The sequence below is a fragment of the Macaca nemestrina genome, chromosome 9 (genome assembly GCF_043159975.1).
Source record: "Macaca nemestrina isolate mMacNem1 chromosome 9, mMacNem.hap1, whole genome shotgun sequence".
Taxonomy (NCBI): Eukaryota; Metazoa; Chordata; class Mammalia; order Primates; family Cercopithecidae; genus Macaca; species Macaca nemestrina.
The window spans coordinates 9,580,423-9,601,545 of NC_092133.1; the positions used below are offsets into that span (position 1 = coordinate 9,580,423).

Below are 21,123 nucleotides of genomic sequence, written 5' to 3' on the forward strand. Positions count from 1 at the left end.
GCATCTCAAATGCAGAGTTGGAGGTGACGTGGGTGTCCAACCCCTTCTTCCCGCCTCCCGGGTCTCCCGGTTGGAGAAGTGGACACTGTAGGCCCTGGAGGAGTATCCTGGGTGGGCTGTGGCTGGGCTGAGCTGCCATTGACACCAGGAAGCTCTTTATTAGCACTTCTGGGTCAGGAGCACCAGGCTGATGCCGTGGCAGTGGCTGGGGTGTCAGGGGAGAGGACTTGCCTCATGGGCTGGTGGGGAGGCCTAAATGCACCCCAAGTGCTTGGTACAGTCTTGTCACATGGGGGCGCTCAGCAGATGCCCACTCTCACGATGACGAGGAGATCTGGGTCCTTCCCCATTCTGTGTGCCCCGGTTATCACTGTTCCTCTTTGGGTCACACCTGAGCTAATTAGGATGCCACTGGGGAGGTCCCTCACCTGGGCTCTCAGCTGCAGCTGGACCCCAGGAAGAGTGTGGCTGGTCTCACAGGGCTAGGGGGAATGTGCGCTTTGGCCTTCAGGGTCCAAGGATGCTCCTGCTTGATGGAACCCAGCCAGTGCCTGGGAGGGGGCGGAGCCAGCAGACAGGCTGGCTGTGAGCCTTGCTGGGCTCCTGCAGCCGGTGCCACTGGGGCTGCCATGTTGTCCCTCATTTCCTCCGCTGTAAGATGTGTAACTGACTTCCGAAGGAGTGTGGGCACACATCCTCGGGGGCTGCACTTTTTAATAAAGGGGGCTCCAGCCGAACCCCCTGCAGCTTGGATTGGGTCAGCCCTCCAGCACCCGTGAATTGGTCCCGCAGAGCTGATGCCCAGGGACTGAGGGATTTAAATCCAGGCTCCAGCTTTTTCTTCTCATACAGAAATAAAATGGTTGACCAGACGTCTATTCCGGCCATCAAGGCTTTCAGACTGCTGAGTAGGAAGTTTGGTTTTTAACCCATATCAAAAATCCCACAGGAAACAAACGAGCTTTGTGCCAAGGGAGCAGGGCATCTGTGAGATGAAACTCAGCTGCTCTAAAAAGCCCAAGTTGGAGGCGAGAAAACTGGGGCAAAGGTGACAGGGCTGGGGGTGAGGACGCCAGGCCTGGCTGCTGGATTCCTGGGCTTCCTGAGGTGCCCACCCACGCCAAGCACGAAGGCAGCACCAGAGCTGCACCCTCGCAGGCCCAGCGGGGCACCTGCACGCTTGCCTTCCTCTTCTCATCTGCCTCCTGCCCACCCAGGCCCTCTAAAAGCAGAGTAACGGGACATTTAGGATCACTCTGGAAAGTAAAAACCTAAGAAGAGAACAAAGAGAGGCAAAGAGCCAGACACTGGTCATGGCCAAGTGACCGCGTAGGATGAGAGCTCTGCATTCCACAGGGCTGACCTGCGGCGGGCCTTCCGGGCAGTGGCCTGGCTGCGCGGGGGATGGGCCCTGGGGGGTCTCTGGACAGCACTCCAGGCTGCAACAGTGGTGCTGACGCAGAACCCCCACAAGGGTTGCTCTGGCCGCCTGGGAGAAGACCCCTTGCCACTGTGCATGAGGACATCATGTGTGGATGTGCGGATGCCTAGGATCGATCATACGTGTATGTGACCATGGGGATGTGTGTGCACACGTGTGTGTGAGCGTGGGGGTGAGTGTGTATGCATGTGCGTGAGCGTGGGGGTGAGTGTGCGTGTGTGTGTGGGGTGAGTGTACATGCATGTGTGTGTGAGCATGGGGGTGAGCGTGGAGGTGAGTGTGCGTGTGTGAGCATGGGTTGAGTGTGCATGCATGTGTGTGTGAGCATGGGGTGAGTATACATGTATGTGAGCATGGGGGTAAGTGTGGGGGTGAGTGTGTGTGCGTGTGTGAGCGTGGAGGTGAGTGTGCATGTGTGCGTTATGTGTGGGGTGAGTGTACGTGTGTGTGAGTGTGGGGGTGAGTGTACGTGTGTGTGAGTGTGGGGGTGAGTGTATGTGTGTGTGAATGTGGGGGTGAGTGCACGCATGTGTGTGGGGGGAGTGCATGCATATGTGTGTGTGTGGAGTTATGCCTGTGAGGATATATGTGTAGATGAGCCTACATGTGAATGTGAGTGTGCCTGTGTGTAAGGATATATAAGTGTGTGTCTTTGTATGTGTATTTATGTGTGTGAATGAGGGTGTGAATGTGCCTGTGTGTATGTAGAGGTGTTTGAGTGTGTGTGTGTGGCTGTATGTATAAGTGTGTGTGAGAGTGTGCCTGTGCATATGTATAAGTGTGTGTGTGCCTGTGCTTGTATGTATGAGTGTGTGTGTGAGTGGGTCTATGCATATGTATAAGTGTGTGTGAGTGAGGGTGAGTGTGCCTGTGTATATATGTGTATGTGAGAGAGTGGGCCTGTACATATGTGTGAGTGAGGGTAAGTGTGCCTGTGTGTATGTAGGTACAAGTGTGTGTGTGCGCCTGTGCCTGTGTGTATGTATGTGTGTGTGTAAGTGGGCCTGTGCGTATATGTAAGTGTGTGTGAGTGAGGGTGAGTGTGGCTGTGTGTAGAGGGGTGTGTGTGAGAGTGTGTGTGTGTGCGCCTGTGTATATGTATAGGTGTATGTATGAGTGTATGTGTGTGTGCGCCTGTGTGTGTATAAGTGTGTGAGTGGGTGTGAGCACGTGTGAGCACTTCCCACAGCACAGGCCAGTCCTCTCCCAGCACACCCCTTGTGGCCCCCCCTGCTGACTTGCTTCCAGCCCAGCACGCACAGGCCCTCAGTGCTGCCTCTCCCTCCCTATTTCTTATTTCCCTTGGCCTGGGCACGAGCACCGTGTCCCCCCTCTGGCTCCTACCACACTCAGGGCCACCAGGTGCCCTGCTCTTACCCAGGCTCTCCTTCCTCTGCTGGGGTGCCCCCCAACACCTATATGCGGCCGCTGAGATTCTCCCTGCTGGGTCACAGCCATCTCACTCAGGAAGCCTCCCCTGACTGCTGAGTCATTTCCTCCTTGGAACAACAACACTTAGCACAGTACCCCGGGGCTGGGTGCACCTGGTGTTATCTGTTTTGTTCTGGGAAGGAGGGGTAGGCAAGAGGACACCCGTGGAGTTGAATCCTGGCACTGCCATCTCCCCACTGGGGGCTGTGGGCGGATTACTCTGAGGCCCTAAGCTTTGAATGGAGCAAGTAATTCTGCCCTCCCAGGCTGCTGGGAGGATGAGACGAGGGATCCTAAGGCACGAATGGGAAGGGCAGGCATTGCTGGCCCCTCTCCCTGGCCACAAGGGTGGTGCCCTGGTGCTAACTCGGTACCTCAGTGCCCAGCCCAGGGGCCAGCCCTCTGCAAGGCTGGTGCATGTGTGCAGAGCTGAACTGTCCTGCGCTGAGTTGAGTTTATGTCAGGGGCTTTCTGTGGGTGCTGGGGACACAGAGAGAGTGGGCTGTGCAGGGGCTGAACTGGGTTTGAATGTGGCTCCGTCTTGGACTAGACAGGGGCTTGGACACCCGTCGCTGGGGATAATGACACTGATATTGCAGAGACCGAGGCAACACCCAAGTTGTGCCGGCCCCACTCCAGGTGGACACTAAACGTGGCATCCACCCGCCCCACGTTTCCTCCTGTCACTTCTCTCTTCTGCGACCCTCTGCTTCCTCTGTGCTGCTTCTCCTCTGGGCTGAGAGGCCTTGCGAGGGACCCCTGTGCTCCCCAGTGACAAGAAGAGTGGGAGCGGAAGACTGGAGGGGCGCTGTGCCCTGTGGTCTCACTGGGGGCCTCCGATGCCTCAGGGCAGGGCCCGCAGGCTGCCTTAAGCAAACAGCTGAGCTCTGTACTGAGTCAGCAGACAGGACTGTGCTGGGAGGAACTCCAAGGAAACCCTCAGAGGATGGCATTGCAGGAACTCTGCCCAGGCTCCTAAATCCAGGGAGAAAGCTTCCCAGCGGCCTGGCTCGCACCAACTGACCACGCCTTGGCTGACAGTCCTGCCAAGACAGGGGCTATGCAGAGGCAGTTTCCCCAAATCAAAGTCTGCCAGCCACTTGCAGAAAAAAACGGGGCTGCCCGTGGGACAGGGAAAGGTCACCCAGGACCCCCACCGCCCAGGGGAAGCCAGGAGCAGGGCCTGGCCTCTTTCTTGCCTGGTTCTGGTTTCCTTGGCTCTGGGACTGCCATGGGGGATATTTCCAACCTGCTCCATCGAGACGACTTCGGCTTCACCAAGTGGCCATCCCATCATCCCCTGAGTCCAGAGATGGAAGCTTCAGGGCAGCTCTGAAGATCTGGTTTCCTGAGAGGGAAAGTGAGGTGGGGTGGAGTCTCCACTCTGCCTCGCCCTGTCTTGGTGGTCGTCAGCGCCTGTACTGCCCATCCTGTACCAGCCTTTCTGAGAGCTCTCCCTCTGGCTGAGACACGATCACCCAATGTCCCCGGCGGTGCCCTCATCTCCAAAGCCGCACCAGGTGGGGCATTTATCTATCTGCTCAGTAAGCCTGGCTGCCAGAGTCAGCCCATTTCCATCAGGGTCTTCTGTGCCAGCGGGGGAGCCTCTGCCATTTTCCAGCCTCCCTGAGCCTCTTTTCAAGCGTGGGGTGGGGTTGATGATGACACCTTTGCCCAGGCTCATTGTGAGGATAGAATGGGAAAATGCACCCCTACCTGCAGAACCCCTGGGCCCCCTTGAGCCTAGTGTCTGTACACTGGCCCGAGGAGAACACAAGTTAGACCCCAGACAGGTCGAGGACAATGTGTGCAGGCATCTCTTAATCCAGCAGGACACAGTAGAGCTCCCCCAAATTCCCATCTGAGCGTTTCTCTTCACCCACGAGTGCCCTCTCGGCACAGCCTCCTAGCTGCTGCCCGCCCCCAGCATGAGGCCAGCCTCCCCTCTCCTGCCTTCCCGCCCGGCTGCCTGCCGGCGAAGGAAAGCCATCTATCTTGCCCTCTCTTGGTCTCTCCCATTTGCGTTTCCTCCAGAAATTTTATTTCTGAGCTGCATGAACAAAGGGTCCCCTTTCCTAGTTGGATGATGACAGGTGCTTGGAAGCACTGGTGACCTTGTTTTATTTCTCCGCTGTCACATGTGGAGTTCTACATGGTGCATGGCCCCTTTGGGCGGTTGAATTGAGACTGGTTCATGTGGCTGCTGTTGCTGCTGCTGTCATTGTGGTTCCCAGGTGAGCAGCCCCTTCCATGCCTGAGGACAGGGATCCTCCAGAGGCACTGGAGCTGCTGACGTGTCTGGGGGCTGCTCAGAGGTGCTGGCTTTCAGGGCCCAGCCGCCTCAGCTTGGGGGCTCCCCTGTGGGTTAGCAGTTTCTGCACCTGGCCCACAGATTGATTCTGGACCTGGGTCTTTCTTGTGCCCAAATAGCCCAGCCGGAAGTCAGGGCTCAGCATGTTTTTTGCGTTATAGGTTTTCATTCAAGTTCATTATGGAGAGTATGTTGATGTCATGTGGGACTGCAAACTGGTCAAGCCTCTGGCCCGGAGCCTTCCCTGGCTCCCCAGCCCTGTCAGGACAAAGGCCTGGCTCTTTAGGCTCTTTGGGCACTTTGGGGGTCTGGGCTCTGCTTGCCTCTCAACTCTCCCTGAACTTAACCTCAGGTCCTTTGCACGTGCTGTTCTTGCTGTCTGCAGTGATCTTACAAACCTGCCCCTTCTCTCAGCCTGGGCTCGTTCTGATTCACCTCTCAAAATTCAGATGCCTCATTCTCAGCCTCATGTGGTACTGCTCAAGAATAGGAGGACCCTCCTGGCCTCACAGGCCCCCGTCCCACCCCATCAGAACACTTCTTGGTCCAGCTCAGAGTCACGTGCCTTCTTCTCTGGCGTACTCGCGCTCCCAGCCCCACTCTGAGCTCTGTGAGGACAGGGGCTGCCCCTGCCTCGCCGCTGTCCTGTCCTCAGTACCTACTGTGGGATTGAGACTTACAAAAGGTCAAATGAACGAATAAACCTTTTTTGTTTTTGGTTCAAATTCCATTATTTTAGCAAAGAAAATCTTAGTTTTGGTTTAAGAGGATTTACCACAGAGTCATCTTTTAAATGATGTTACTTCCGGCTTTGAATAAAATCTTAAAAATAGTAAACACTTTGTTTTTTATTCTTGCTTTGAGGTGAAATATTGTTTGTTAAGTTTCTGGAATCCTGGCTGGGTCTCGTCTCTGTAAAAAGTAAAACTTCTCAGTCGGATCAATTATTTGTTCATGGAAAAAGGAAAAAAATTCATATCCAGCAGTTTGGTTAAATGAAATCCCCCCACCCCACCCCCTACTCCCTGAGGTTGAAGTTCCTGCAGGGCCCCTGTCAGCTGGGCCTGGGAGCAGGTGGTGGGGAGGCTGGTGCTGGTGCATTTTCTGCTTCCACTTTTGGATGATTTAATGCTCTGGGGGAAATGCTTTGAAAAGAGCCCTCCTCTTGCCAGCCCCTCAGCAGGTTAGTTTAGCTTAGTAATTAGCAGTCACAATAGGAGCGAGGATAATTATCCCCCGAAGTAAAGAGAAAAACAGATGTTTTTAAAGCTGCACGTTAGAGATTTTGCCTTTCGATTGTAATAGTTTAGCATGTGAAATGAATTAGATGCCGGCTTTTCCTGGGACTTCGTTTCCAAGGTAGGTTAAGGAAAACCCCGCTGTTTTCAAAAAGAACCGTCTTGGATTGGGCACGTGGGGTGGGGGCAAACACACGTGACAATTTTCAAAACCTAGCAAGAAGCAAGGGAGGCTGGACTGAATAAATTAATGAGTTTTCTGCTCCTGGGATTTGAGTTAAAGCTTTCTCATAATTGAAAATTGGGGCATGCTCCTCTGTGCTGGAACACAAAGCTACAGGTGTGTGCTTACGGCCTGGCACAGCTGTCGCATCTCACACGGAGATTAAGAGTGGAATGCGTCGGGACTGCAGAACGGATGCCCCCATGTTGGCTCGGAGAAGCCTCCAGGGCTGCTCTCTTTGGCTTCTCGAGCATTTCTGTGCTGTCTCCCCCATGTATTCACCACGATTCCTCCATAACTACGGGAAGGTATCTATCGGAAAGACCCTCAGTGTTACAGGAATAGGGGTCCCGACCCAGACCCCAAGAGAGGATTCTTGGATTTCGTGGAAGAAAGAATTCGGGTGAGTCCGTAGTAAAGTGAAAGCAAGTTGATTGATAAAGTAGAGGAATGAAAGAATGGCTACTCTATAGACAGAGCAGCCTGAGGGCTGCTAGTTGCCTATTTTTATAGTTATTTCTTGATGATATGCTAAACACGGGGTGGATTATTCATGCTTCCCCTTTTTAGACCATATAGGGTAACTTCCTGGCATTGCCATGGCATTTGTAAACTGTCATGGTACTGGTGGGAGTGTAGCAGTGAGGATGACCGGAGGTCACTCTCATGGCCATCCTGGTTTTGGTGGGCTTTAGCCGGCTTCTTTACTGCAGTCTGTTTCATCAGCAAGGTCTTTATTACCTGTATCTGGTGCCGACCTCCCAGCTCATCCTGTGACTTAGAACGCCTTAACAGTCGAGGAATGCAGCCCAGTAGGTCTCAGCCTCATTTTACCCAGCTCCTATTCACGATGGAGTTGCTCTGGTCCACACACCTCTGACATCAGCACAGTCTTGTTCCTGGAGGTGAATGAAAGGATCAGCTCACTGGGGAGATAAAAGAGGCTTAGTCAAACGGGGTCCCTAGTTATGCTGGGCCAACTCTCGCTCTGCACAGGGCTCTTCCTGAGGCCTTCACCCTGGGCTATTTTGCAGGACCCTCAAGAAGTTTCATTTCCTTGAGGATGTGGGTTTGAGTTTCATATGTGCTATGGACCCTCTGAATTTTTGTGGGTAGACCCTGTCTTCTTTCAAGGACTCAGTTTGTTCAACTGTAAAATTGATGTTGGTTTTGATCAGTGGTTTTCAAACAGTGCCCTGCAGAATTCTAGTTCTGAGAGACATTAATAGATGTTACCAAAAAAAAAAAAAAAAAAAAAGAAAGGAAGAACCTAATGGATAAACCTTCCCTTGGGTCAGGCTGATTTTGCCCCTCTGGGGCTATTTGGCAATGTCTGGAAACGTTTTTTGGTTGTGATAAAGTGGGAGGATGCTACTGGCATCTAGGAGGTGGAAGCCAGGGAGGCTGCTAACATCCCATAATGCCCAGGATGGCTCCATAGCAAAGAGGCATCCGGTCCCAAATGTCTGGAGCATTGAGAAACGCCACCCTAAAGTTCTAGGTCTCATTTGAATATTAAAGGCTATGGGCAGGGCTACAGTAAAGAACTCCACTTAACTTCTAATCCAGAATTCCTTCCATTCATTTGCAGGCAGATTCCCTTTGTTTCCCCACCAGTCTAGGATTAATGTTCCTCAGAGCATGCTCAGGAAACTGAACGAGATGTTGTCTGCCATTTGTTCCAGCTCTGACCATCCTGGACGCTGTAGCCAGGGAACCGAAACCCCAAGAATGACTCCGGGGCTTTTCGTCACCCAGCTCTGGTGCAGGGCGTCTTGCAGTGAAAGTGTTCAGGGAATGCTGGGAAGTTAAAATTGAAGCTGGTCTTAGGGCAGTTTCCCTGATGCAGGGCCTGAAACAGAGACTTATTCCCATGGTTTACTGGAAAAGAGCTCTCAGGGAAGTGTGACGGGCAGGGAAGGAGCTAAGCAAAGGGGTGGCCTCTGCTGGAGACCTGTTTCTGCCTGAACCCCAGCGGGTGATGGAGGGGGCTAGAGAGCTCCAGAGCTTGGGGAGCTCCGGATGGGGGTGGGGCGTATGAGTTGATGACAGTGTTGAAGTCACCTTGAGTGGGAAGCCCATCTCTCCTTCCTTCCATGGGTCCTTCCTGCATGGGCCTTGGCCTATGGGTGGGTGTAGCCTCCCAGGTAAAGCTTCACCTCTCTGGAGGTGGGGAAGGCTGTGAGCTGTTAGCAGGCCAGCCCCACAGCTTCCAAGGGCTGGCTGCAAAAGCAGGCAGAGAGAGGGGACCTGGACGAGGCACCAGCAGCCCCTACTATGAGGTAGCACAGCGTGCAAGTGCTTAGAACTCTCAAAGAGCAGGGAGGAAAAGAGTCGCCTTTGCTTAACCAGACTTCCTTGGACTTTTAAAACTTTCCTCCCCCAACTTTCTGGGATGCTATTGCTGCTGAAAAGCATGGAGCCCCCAAGAGTCAGAGGGCTACCAGAGAAGATAGTTGAGGGGGAAACCAGCCACTAGCAATGTCAGTCACTTGGTGAACACCTGCATAGACCAGGCCCTTAACCAGGGCCTATTTCAGAGGAGGAGCCTGGGTTCTGAGTGGCCCAAGATCACACAGCTGATAGGTGTCAGAGAATCAAGACTTTTGACCTCTCTTCACACCATTCTCCACATGGGCCATAAACCCTCTTCAGAATGGCAGGGTGGGGTTGACAATGAAGTAAACAAGGGTGAAATATGCAAGTACATGATGGAGTTACTTAATTAGCCTCATATTTGAAAACATGAGGCTTCAAATTGGATGCTAGTGGAACATTCTGGCCCACATCCCCTGTTCCTTTTCCCAGCCCTGAACCCCATGTTCACCATTTCATGGGTGTTAGCTACTGACACCTCCCCAGCTGGTTCACAGCCATTGGAAGGTAGAGGCACTTCTGGGCAGACTTGAGAGGCAGCCTGTCTTTGTGGGAGGACACTGGACTTGGAGTCAAAGATTCTGCTGCCATGGAATGGCTAACAGTGGCATTGTATCACTTCATATGGGTTTACTATAATTTTCATGAGTAGTAATTTATTAATGGACATTTGGGGTATTTTTTCCAGATTTTCCAATATTACAGGTAACAACACAATGAATATCTTTGTATATTCAGCTCCACCTACATCTTGACCAATTCCCTAAGGACAAAGTCTTAAAATAATTACAGGGTCAAATTTACCCACATCTTAAAGGCCTTTCAGAAAGACTATGCCGATTTCAACCCCAACGTTAATCTAGGGAGATCTCATTTCTTTGCTTCCTCGCTGGGCTAGGTCTTATCTTTGTCACTCTATTAGGAGAAAAATAACATCCTAGTGTTTTAATTTGTCTTTTTTTATTGTTGTTGTTAAAGAACAAAATTTCAACAAATTTTGTTTAAAGATGAAATTGGCTTTTATTTGTGGTTCATGAATGGGGCAGCATCCCATTCTTGTAATAGGAAGGAGCTCATATGGGCAGAAGAGAGGAGGCGGACTTTACAGGCAGAAAAGGGCTAAAGAAACAAAGAACAGATTGATCATTTCATGGTGACTTTCCTTATAGGGTTAAAGCAGACAGGACTTCCCTGATGCTGCCTAAAACTGGCCCGTTTGAGGATTTGGCTAAAGTCTCTCTCCCGATTTCTCATCAGGTCAGATAACTTCAGTTTGGTGACATGTGACTTCATCTTGGTGAGGCCTGGGGCCTTGTGCAGAAGCTCTGTCCAAATCCATGGGCTCCCACATGCTCTGTGTAGCAATTGTGAGGCTGACGTTTTCTCCCTGTGCGGATGCCCATTTGCATCTCTTCGCTGGAGGTTGCCTACTCATGCGCTTGGCCTGCTCTCCTGGTTGTCCTCATTTTCTAAGCACACTTTTCTATTAAGAATCTCAACCCTTGGCAGTGAGCGGTCTACCGACTTTTTCCAGTTCATAGTTTGCCTTGTCTTCATTTTGCTGGAGTCTCGTTTTGAAACCTCAACCATCCAGGTAGAGATGATTCCCCAGGAAGTGGCCATTGGCAGAAACGCTGGTTTAAGGAACTTTCTCCTGCTCCACCCCACTCCCACTTTTAAAACTAAAAGCTCAGCTAGAACTGGAGAGTTCAGTAGGGAAGAAGTTCAAGGGGTCAAAGCATATCCTGTTCCCCATTTCACAAATCATGCTGCTAATTGCCCAATTTAGAGTGATTTGGTGGCGACACTTGGCAGCAGGATGTGAATTGCCTCACACACAGGGACAGCTGAGGAAGTTTTCATTTTGTTGGGTAGTGTGCACAGGAAGTCCCACGGGGGCTTCTGGGGCCCAGAACGCTGGTCCTGGAGTCAGCAGACCCGGGTGTGGGTTCCGGCTGCACTGCTGGCAGGGCTCTGTGTGACTGAGTTGTCATTTAACCCCACTGAGCTTTCTGTGTCTGTAACATACGCCCTTTCGTGTTGTCGAGACCACCTGAAAGTGGGGAGATGTGGCATGGTCCTGCCTGCATGTGGTGACCCCAGGCCTGTGAAAGGACTCCCTGGCACCACCCTTCCCCTGATTTCTGAAGGGCAGAGTGATGCGTCTTTATCCCGGCCCTCACTCTGTGTGCTGGGATTCCATTTCCCCTCTCCATCTCTAAAACAGAGTTGGTTTTCAGTGTTGAGGGGAATGTGGCCACCACGTCCTTGGGCTGTTTGGTTTCTCTCTGAATAGACCTCTGGGTCTTGTACTTCTCAGGACTCCCCACTGGCTGCCTCCAAGTCCCCACTTTGCAATCACTCTTCCTGCAGGAAATAGAAACACAACAGGGGCCTTGTTACTAAATACACACAAATCTTGATATGGTGATGGCTTCCAGCTGCTGAGCACCTCCCGGATGCCAGGCCCCCACTCAAGGCTGCTGAGGGGTCTCCTCACATGGGCTGTCCATACAGTGGCCCCATCAGTCTTCCGTCTGAGGGACACTGGGAGAGGACTCAGAGACCAACATGCAGCCACATGTGCACACACAACACACACCCAGCCACATTCACACAGACTCATATTCTCATACATCCGCATCCACACACACAGACTCGTGCATAAAGACACACAAACATACTCACACACCACATAGACACACAGACACACTCTTACCCGTTCTCTCACACATACTCACAAACCACATAGACACACAGACACACTCTTACCCATTCTCTCACACATATTCACAAACCACATAGACACACGCACTCTTACCCATTCTCTCACACATACTCACAAACCACATAGACACACACACTCTTACCCATTCTCTCACACATACTCACAAACCACATAGACACACACACTCTTACCCATTCTCTCACACATACTCACAAACCACATAGACACACACACTCTTACCCATTCTCTCACACATACTCACACAGACACACAGACACACACACTCTTACCCATTCTCTCACACATACTCACAAACCACATAGACACACACACTCTTACCCATTCTCTCACACATACTCACACAGACACACAGACATGCTCAAACACAGTCATACAAACTCTCACACACAGACATACACACTCTCATACATTTATAGAAACTCACACACATACATACATACATTTAATACACTCATTTAATACTCACACAGACTCACACATTCTCACATTCACACATACAGTCTTACACAGTCACCAAGACACACAAACTCCCACATATGGGCACATTCAAAGACACAGATATAGACACACACAGGCACACACTCACACGATGGTGCCAGAGCCTCTGTTCTGTGCACATGATCTGTTTTCTGGCCACCACATATGAGGAAGGACACATAGATGGAGGTTCACTCTGAGGAGGGTGGTCAGGGTGGCCCCCGTGCCTCTGAGGAGCCGTGAAGATGCTGGGATATCCCATGAGGAGAAGAGATGACTCAGAGGGCCACCAAACGCTCTTGCAATGCTCCGTGAACTTTCCTGTGGAAAATCGATTGTTCTGTGAGGCCCAGAGATGTAACAAATGAGGACTGGAGGTTGGGGGAAAGAGCAATAACTATTGATTAGTGAAATGTGTGTGATGCAACTGCTATGATTTGAATGTTTGTCTCCTCCAAACTCATGTTGAATCCTAACCTTCAATGTGGCAATATTGAGAGACGGGCTCTTTAAGAGGAGAATGGGTCATGAGGGCTCTGCCTTCGTGAATGGACTCATCTATCCATGGATTATGGGTGAATGGATTAGTGGGTTACTGTGGGAGTGGAACTGGTGGCTTTTTAAGAGGAGGAGGAGAGACCTGAGCTGGCGTGCTCAGCCCATGTGAGGCCCTGGGCTGCCTCAGGACCCTGCAGAGAGTCCCCGCCAGCCAGAAGAACTTCACCAGATGCAGCCCCTCGACCTTGGACTTCTCAGCTTCCCAAACTGTAAGAAATAAACTCTTTTTCTTTATAAATCCCCCAGTCTCAGGTATTCTGTTGTAAGCAACATCTCTGAACCAGGAGCTGGAATAAACCTGTGAAGAGGGCATGGTGCCATCTCCCTCAGGTTCACGCTGTCCTAGAGAGGGACTTCTAAAAGGATGACTCAGTTATGGTCTCTGTGACACCAACAGGGGATGTGTGGGGACAGAGCTGAGGGTGGTGGCCTGAGCCCCACTGTGGGAGTGAGCTCCCTGTCACTGGCTGTATCCAAGCAGGACTGGGCAGCTGGTGGACAGGGACAGTGGGGCAAGGCCTCGAGACCTAGGCGGAGGCTTGGATGAGACACACATCCCTGACTCACAAGTGGCTGCTGTTTTAGGTTTCTCACTGGGTGGTTCTATGGAAAGGAGATCAGAAAGAGGAAGTAACGACTCCTTCATCTCCCTATCCCTCGACCCCAGCCTCTGGTGGCCTTGTCTAACCATATCTCTAGCATCAGTGGCTGGGAATAAAGACTGGCCCAGCAAGCGGTTCAGGTGATCAGTGCTTTGGCAAAAGACAATAACAACAACAAAAACCCACCAACTTCATGTTTCAGCAGATGATCAGTTGAGTTGGGGGGTGGCCAAGGGGCAGAGGTCGAAGGAGGAAGACCCCCTGCTCTGCAACTGATTTGCTGTGCCTTTAGGCAAGGCACCTGCCCTCTCTGGCCTCTGCTGTGATTTGAGGAGTTGCACTAGTTGGTTTTATGGCCACTCCAGCTCTGAAGGGCTGCACGTCACCCTGTACTGACCGAGCCCACAGAGGGTGGGTGGGCGGCACACCCTGCAATGGCTGCCAGGCCAAGATCAAAGGGCCAGGCAAGAATGTTTCTGGAATGATGCTATTTATGCCTTTCTGGGTTTCTGAATGAAACCCCAGAAGCAGAAACCACTTACTTCTTAGCCCCCAGGGGTTTCTTTCCAAGGGTAATATGTGCTAACCAAAGACAGCTGCATCAGAACCAAGACTTTTCTTCAAACTGTCGTCTGTAAACCTCCACACTGGACACAGCATCTGCCTACTGTAAAGCTTGGACGATAGCTTTAAATAGATAATCCTCAGGCTTTCGCATTTCAGCTGAGGCAAAATCCACAGCCAAAAGTAAATGGGAAAATTAAAAGCTTTCAGGAGCTTACATTTTTAAAATTGCAAAGGGCACCCAGCGAGTTATTTGAAATGACTCAGTGTTACTAACTGGCCCCCAGCCTCCCAAACCTTGCATGAAATTGATGCTGGTCATGTGCCCACCAAGTAGGCATGAACTTTACATGATTTCTCTAAAGGTCATGAGATATTTTGGGGTCCACTCCTTCAACCAGTCCCCACCCCAGGGTATCCAAGCATGGCCAGCTTTATGGGTGGGCACAGGGCTCTGGGCTCAGAAAGGCCTCCTGCTTGGTTTAAAGTTCTGCTGGGATCGTCTCAAAATGCTAAATAATTTTTGAGCAAGGGGCTCTGCGATAATATGACACATATTGAACTTTAAAGCAAAAAAAAAAAATCTCAAAATATGTAAGATGAAAACAGAAATACAAAGAGAACTTGAGGAATCCACATTCATAGATTAACACAGCTCTATTGATCAAGCAGACAACAAAAGTGGTACGGGTAATGAATTAAGTTAGATTTTATGAAAGAATACAGAAATAACCGTGCAGCCAATATATAGGTATATACTTTTTAAGAACATATAGATGTGTATAAAAATGTATCAGGCAGTAAATCTTGACTAAAGTCTCAACAAATACCAACAAATTAACATTATCTTAACACTGTCTCAGAGCACAAGCGATTAAAAATCAGCAGGAAAAAGATAAAAAGCAGGTTTGGAAGTTGCTATTGTCTGAATGTTCATGTCCCCCCAAAATTTGTATTTTGAAATCCTAACCCTCAAGGTGATAGGATTAGGAGGTGGGGCTTCTGGGAGGTGATTAGGTCAAGAAGGTGAAGCCCTCATGAACGGGACCAGTGCCCATGTGAGGGGCTTGACAGAGACCTCTCATGTCTTCTAACATGTGAGGGCACAGCAAAAAGTGCCATCTATGACTCAGAAATCAGGCTCTCAGACACCGACTCTGCCAGCACCTTGATCTTGGACTTTCCAGCCTCCAGAACTGTGAGAAATAAATTTCTGTTGTTTATAAGCCAGCCGGTATACGGGATTTTGTCACGGCAACTCAAATGGACTGACACAGAAGTTTTAAAATGTTGCCCAATAACTCATGCGTGAAAGAGGCAATCAGGGGAATTACAAAATATTTAGAACTAAAGAATAAAATAACATGGCCAGGCACAGTGGTTCATGCCTGTAATCCCAGCACTTTGGGAGGCTGTGGTGGGCAGATCACCTGAGGTCAAGAGTTTGAGACCCTGAGGTCAAGAGTTTGAGACCAGCCTGGCCAACATGGAGAAGCCCCGTCTCTACTAAAAATAGAAAAAAGTAGCTGGGTGTGGTGGCAGGCACCTATAATCCCAGCTACTCTGGAAGCTGGGGCAGGAGAATCACTTCAACCCACAAGGCAGAAGTTGCAGTTAGCTGAGGTCCAGGCTGGGCAACAAGAGTGAAACTCTGTCAAATAAATAAATAAATAAATAAATAAATAAATAAATAAATAAAAGGATAAAAGAAGAGTCTAGTCAACTTGTGGGATATAGCAAAAGCAGCACCCAGAGGAATACGTGTAGCCTTAGTTATAAATGATTTAAGGGTTCAATTCAAGTCCCTAGAAATAACCTTGAAGTAAAACTAAAAGAAAAAAAAAGCAAGAAAATGATAAATACAAGAGCAGAAACTAACAAAATAGATAATCAATTGTTATACTTGAGATACTTGATAAATAGACAAACATGGTTCTGAACTTTCTTGTTTCCTTGGCATAGATAATTTCTTTAATAATCACACCACAAGCATGGTTATTTGTTGAATAGCTATATTCCCTATGAGACCATATTCTATGCTTGTTTTGTTCACCATTTTATCTCCACAGCCTGGACCTTGATAGATGGACGTTCATTAAACATTTGGAAACGGAATGAGTGAAAGGAATCTTAGCCCTGCCATTTCCTCTGCACCACTGAGCAAGTTGTTTACCGAATTGGAGCCTCTTTTTCCTCATCTGTCAAGTGGAGAGAAGGAAGCCTCCATCATAGGCTGCTGTTAAGCTTTTGTGCAATTCCCAGGGTAAACAGTCAATCAATGGAGAAAGGTGTAATTATGAGCCATGGAACTGGCTCCGACACTGGAGAATGCTCTGCTTGCCCAGCGGCTCCTCCTCCATCAGGTCCCTGCAGCTCTCTGAAGGCACAAGAGGCAAGCTTGAGAGGAGCTGGAAAATACGGCAAAAGAGAATCACAAGGAGGCTCAACAAGGTGACCAGTGCCGGACATGAGTCTGAACAGGGGAGCCAGTGCATCCCACCCTGCCTAGGCCGCCCTGCGTGCCTTTGCTGGAATTCTCACTGGCATGGGTCCCTCCTTTTATCAGACTTGTGTTGATTCCATCGTTATCTTACGTTCCGGTCATTTGCCTGTTAGCCCTAAGATCTAGCTTCCACTTTCCCCTGACCCTGCTGTATATCCCTGTGTGGTTTCTGCAAAACGTTTGCGTTTCCCTGGGGAAGATGCATTTTCCAGGCATGCTTGCCCTTTGGTTTCTGGTTATGTTCGGCTGATGGGAGGTGCTCATAGCAGATTGGAAGGCAGGCAGAAGGGAGAAAACAGGCTGTTTCTTCCCCCAAACCTCTCTCTGCTTTAGGAACTACCCCAGGCAGCTGCCCCATCTCCTCTGGGTTCCACATTCTACTGGGCCACTCTTCCTTCTACGGTGCCCTCTCTTGGGTTCTGGAAGCCTTCCCCTTTGTCTGTAGCTAGGGCTGGTAGCAGCTGCTGTTATTGCTAATCTCTGGATAGCCTCACCATGTCCTTTGCCCTTTCTTCTCTTCCAGCACCTTTGGACCTAGTTCTCTATATTAAAATTCTTTTCTTAAATCACCTGGTTGGGATCTGCTTTCTTGATTAGGGACTGAAGTTTCTTCTCAGAGAAACCTTCCCGCACCATCCTGGGAAAAGTAGCTCCAGGCTCTTTTCATCGTCTTATCCCACTGGTACCCTTCTCAGCACTAACTGGTACCTGAAATGGTGAGTTCGTGAATTGCTTCCTGTTTACTGTCTTTCTCTCCCAGCGAGAATGCAGACTCCTCAACGGCGGACATGTGGTCACCCTTATATCCCCAGCACCCAGCAGAGGGCTTGGTGCATAGGAGGTGCTCAGTGAATGTTTATGTTCTGTCATTAGATGCCACTAATCTAATGAGTGGCCTTAGGTCACAGTTGCTTTCTGTCCCAAGTTCTCATATTCTCATCCACCAGTAAGAGTTGGGCTTGATGTTAAATATCTGGGATTCTGTGACTTTGCTTTGCAATTGCTATTTTCTAACTCAGCCAATTTGGAAACAACCCAAAATTTCGAATTTGCTTGTCCAGAGTTGTCAGCCTGGCTCACAAATGTCAGAAATCACTAACTCCTTAGAGTGCTCTGTTCGACTGGAAGGCCATTTGTCCTGGAAAGCCATTGCTCTATATTAAGTGTTCAAGTGTGTGTACTCATTAGGAAGAAATGGAACAGAGAAGCCATCATTCAGTTTCGGCAATGACCTGACAACATGGGCAGCTTGCACAAGCCATTCCAAATACCAGTAAATACGTAATTAAGGCGTCGGAGGCCAGCGAAAGTCAGCCAAGTTCATTCTGAGCTGTCCTAGCAAAGCATGGGAAAGGCTGGAGGCTTTGTGTTTTGAACTCCACGGCAGCCACATGCTGAACAGTCATTTTTGTGTGGACATACCACAGCACTAGGATTCTGTTGAAAGAGGCACTGGGTACTAAGTGTTTGGGCAGCTTCTGTCTCCCCACTGTCACTGCACTGCTCAGGGTCCCCTCACTTTTTGGTCCAGACCTTTCTCCCGTGTCCCACTGGCTTTTCTGCTTCCAGAATACCCACTCCTCTGCCCCATTCCCCTCAATCCCTCCTCCACAGTGGACTTTCTCAAATGCTTGGAGGACTGAATCACCCACCCACTTCATACACTTAATAAGTTCCATTGGCTTCCGGACAATTTCCTGGCTCCTTGGCACTGCATGCCAGGTTACTTAGGATCGGTTCTCCAACAACCTCCGATGCCTAACTTTAGACATCCCCCTTGGTGTGTGCTTTATTTCATTTGATTTAAATATAATTTTTTTTTACACTGGGTCTCACTTTTGTCTCCTAAACTGGGGTGCAGTGTTGTGATCACAGCTTATTGCAGCCTTGACTTCCAGGACTCAAGTGATCCTCCCACCTCAGCCTCCCAAATAGCTGGGACTACAGGCGCCTGGCTAATTAAAAAAAAAAAAAAATTCTTTGTAGAGATGACGTCTGACTATATTGTCCAGACTGGTATCAAACTCCTGGGCTCAAGTAAGTCTCCTGCCTTGGTTTCCCAAAGTGTTGAGATTACAGGTGTGAGCCACTGCACCCGGCCTCGATGTGTGCTTTAAACACTATATTTCTCGTGGTCTTCCCTTTCTACCTCCTGGTTTACCCCCCAGTAACTTTGCTTATGCTCCTGTTCCCTCCTAGAAGACCCCTTTCTTCCTCCCTCATCTGATGCTAACACATTCCTTTTTTCCCTCAATTTTTCAATAAAGTATCTGGCATCCAAGAGATATAAAGAATACACTACCAAGCTTAAGAAACAAAGTATATCAACATGGTTAAAGCTCTTTGTATATTCCTTCCTAATCCTTTCCTTACTTCTCCCAGGTAACCATCATTCTGAATCTTGTGTGTTACCTTTTCATAATGATCTTTGTACATGAATATCCGCATGCATCTCTAAGCAATATGCACTGTTGCTTAAAATGCTTTCACGTTTTGTAAATGATATCATACTGTCTATATTCCCCTATAACTTGCCATGTTTGCCCTCTCTCATGTTTTTGAGGTGCTCCGTGTTAATGCATACAGCCCCAGTTCACCCATTTTCAGTAATGTACAGTATTTAAATGTGTGTGTGTGTTTCTGTAAGTGTGTGTGTGTTTATTCTCTCGTGGGACATTTAGGTTGTTTCCTTGTTTTTGCTTTTATTAACCTACTGCTGTGCACACTGCTAACCACATCTCCTTGTGCACATGGACAAGAGCTCCTCGATGGTATCATGCAGGCATTGAAATGCAACTCAGAGGCCCAGCACATCTTCAGTTTTACCGTACGTTGCCAAATAATTTGTCAAAATAGAGCAGTTTATATTCTGGCCAGTGGTATATAAAACATTTCTCTTCAGTCTACAGGGTTGCCTAACCTCTTCTATTGATAGGTTTAAAAATTCTGACAGTAAATGGATGTAAAATGGAATCCCATTGTCGTTTCGACTTGGCATTTTCCTGATTATAGGCAGACTGTTGTATATCCTCTTCTGTGAAATGCCTGTGTATAACTTTTGTTTCTATTTGTTTTTCCTCTAATAAGTTTTTAATGATTTGAAATATATTTTGGATAATCTTTTTAAAAGAGATACAGGGTCGTGGTGATCTTGCTGTGCTGCCCAGGCTGGCCTCAAACTCCTGGGCTCAAGGGATTCTCCCACGTTAGCCTCCTGAGGAGCTGGGACTACAAGCATGCACCTCCACAGCTGGCATTTTTTTTTTTTTTTTTGGTGATATGTTACAAGTATTTTTTCCCTGTTTGTGGTTTGCCTTTTTTGTCTGACAAAACATTTTTGTATTATTTGTATCTGATTGACAAAATATTTTTTATTTAGTTAAATTGTTCTATTTTTTTTCTTTTGTGATTTTTGCTTTTTGTCTTTTTTCTCCCATATAATCTGAGGTAGGGATCCAGTTTATTTGTCATGTGGATAGCCAGTTTTCCCAGCACCATTTATCTAATTGTCAACCCTTCCCTCTTCCAAATTAGTCAACTTTTTTGGTTGAATAAAAGCAATGATCTGAGATATTCTTGCCTATTTTATAATTTTAAAAGAAATGTTTTTCAGTGCTTTACCATCAAACATGATGTTTATGTAGCTATTTTAAATTTATTCTATTGGATTAAGTAAAGTACCATATTTTTCTAAATAGCTAGGAACTTTTATCATGAGTGAGGGTTAAATTTTATTTAATGTCATTTTCTGTCATTAATAAGATGCTACTGTTTGTCTTTAATCTCTTAATATAGTGAAATTACCAATAACTTACTAATAGTAAACTGTCTTTATTTCTAGAATAACTCAATTTGATGATGATGTATTATTATTTTATAGGCATTGGTAGATTTGGGTTGTTAATGTCCTGTTAGTACTCTTGCATATATACTTCTGGGAGATGTTAGCCAGAAAATTTCCTTTCCCAAACTGCTTTTACCTGGTTGAATTACCAAGGTTACCCTAGCTTCACAAAATGGTCTCACCCTTTCTAGTCTCTGAAAGAGTTTACATAAGTTGGAATGAAAAGTTTGGTGGACCTCTCCTATAAAACCATCTGGGCCTTGCAGTTTTTAGTGGAAACTAATTTAATTTATTTAGTGGTCATAGAACTGTTCAGGTTTTCTATTTCCTCCTGAGTCAGCTTTGGTCACTAACGTGTTCATTAGGACTTAAGAATAAGCTCAGCCAGGCGCGATGGCTGACACCTGTAATCCCAGCACTTTGGGACGCCGAGGTGGGCAGATCACGAGGTCAGGAGTTCAAGACCAGCCTGGCCAACATGGTAAAACCCCGTCTCTACTAAAAATACAAAAATTAGCCAGGCCTGGTGGTGCATGCCTGTAATCCTAGCTACTTGGGAGGCTACTAGAGAATTGCTTGAACCAAAGAGGCAGAGTTTGCAGTAAGCCAAGATCATGCCACTGCACTCCAGCCTGGCTGACAGAACAATACTCCATCTCGGAAAAAAAAAAAAAAAGAATAAAGAATAAGTTCAAGTGCCGTATCCTGCAGGAAGTCTTCTGTGACATCCCCTGCCCGTAATAGACTAAATTATCTACCTACTAACTTCTACATGGTATTGTCATTCATTCAATCATACAATATTT

General features: G+C 48.4%; 1 long non-coding RNA gene across 1 annotated transcript; it reads left to right on the forward strand.

The window, feature by feature from the left end:
• The first annotated feature begins 6,419 nt into the window (after window positions 1-6,419).
• LOC139356165 (uncharacterized) lies at window positions 6,420-19,119 on the forward strand. The gene is made up of 2 exons (XR_011607589.1): window positions 6,420-7,047; window positions 16,040-19,119. It is a non-coding gene; the product is annotated as an uncharacterized lncRNA (long non-coding RNA).
• Window positions 19,120-21,123: the final 2,004 nt, after the last annotated feature.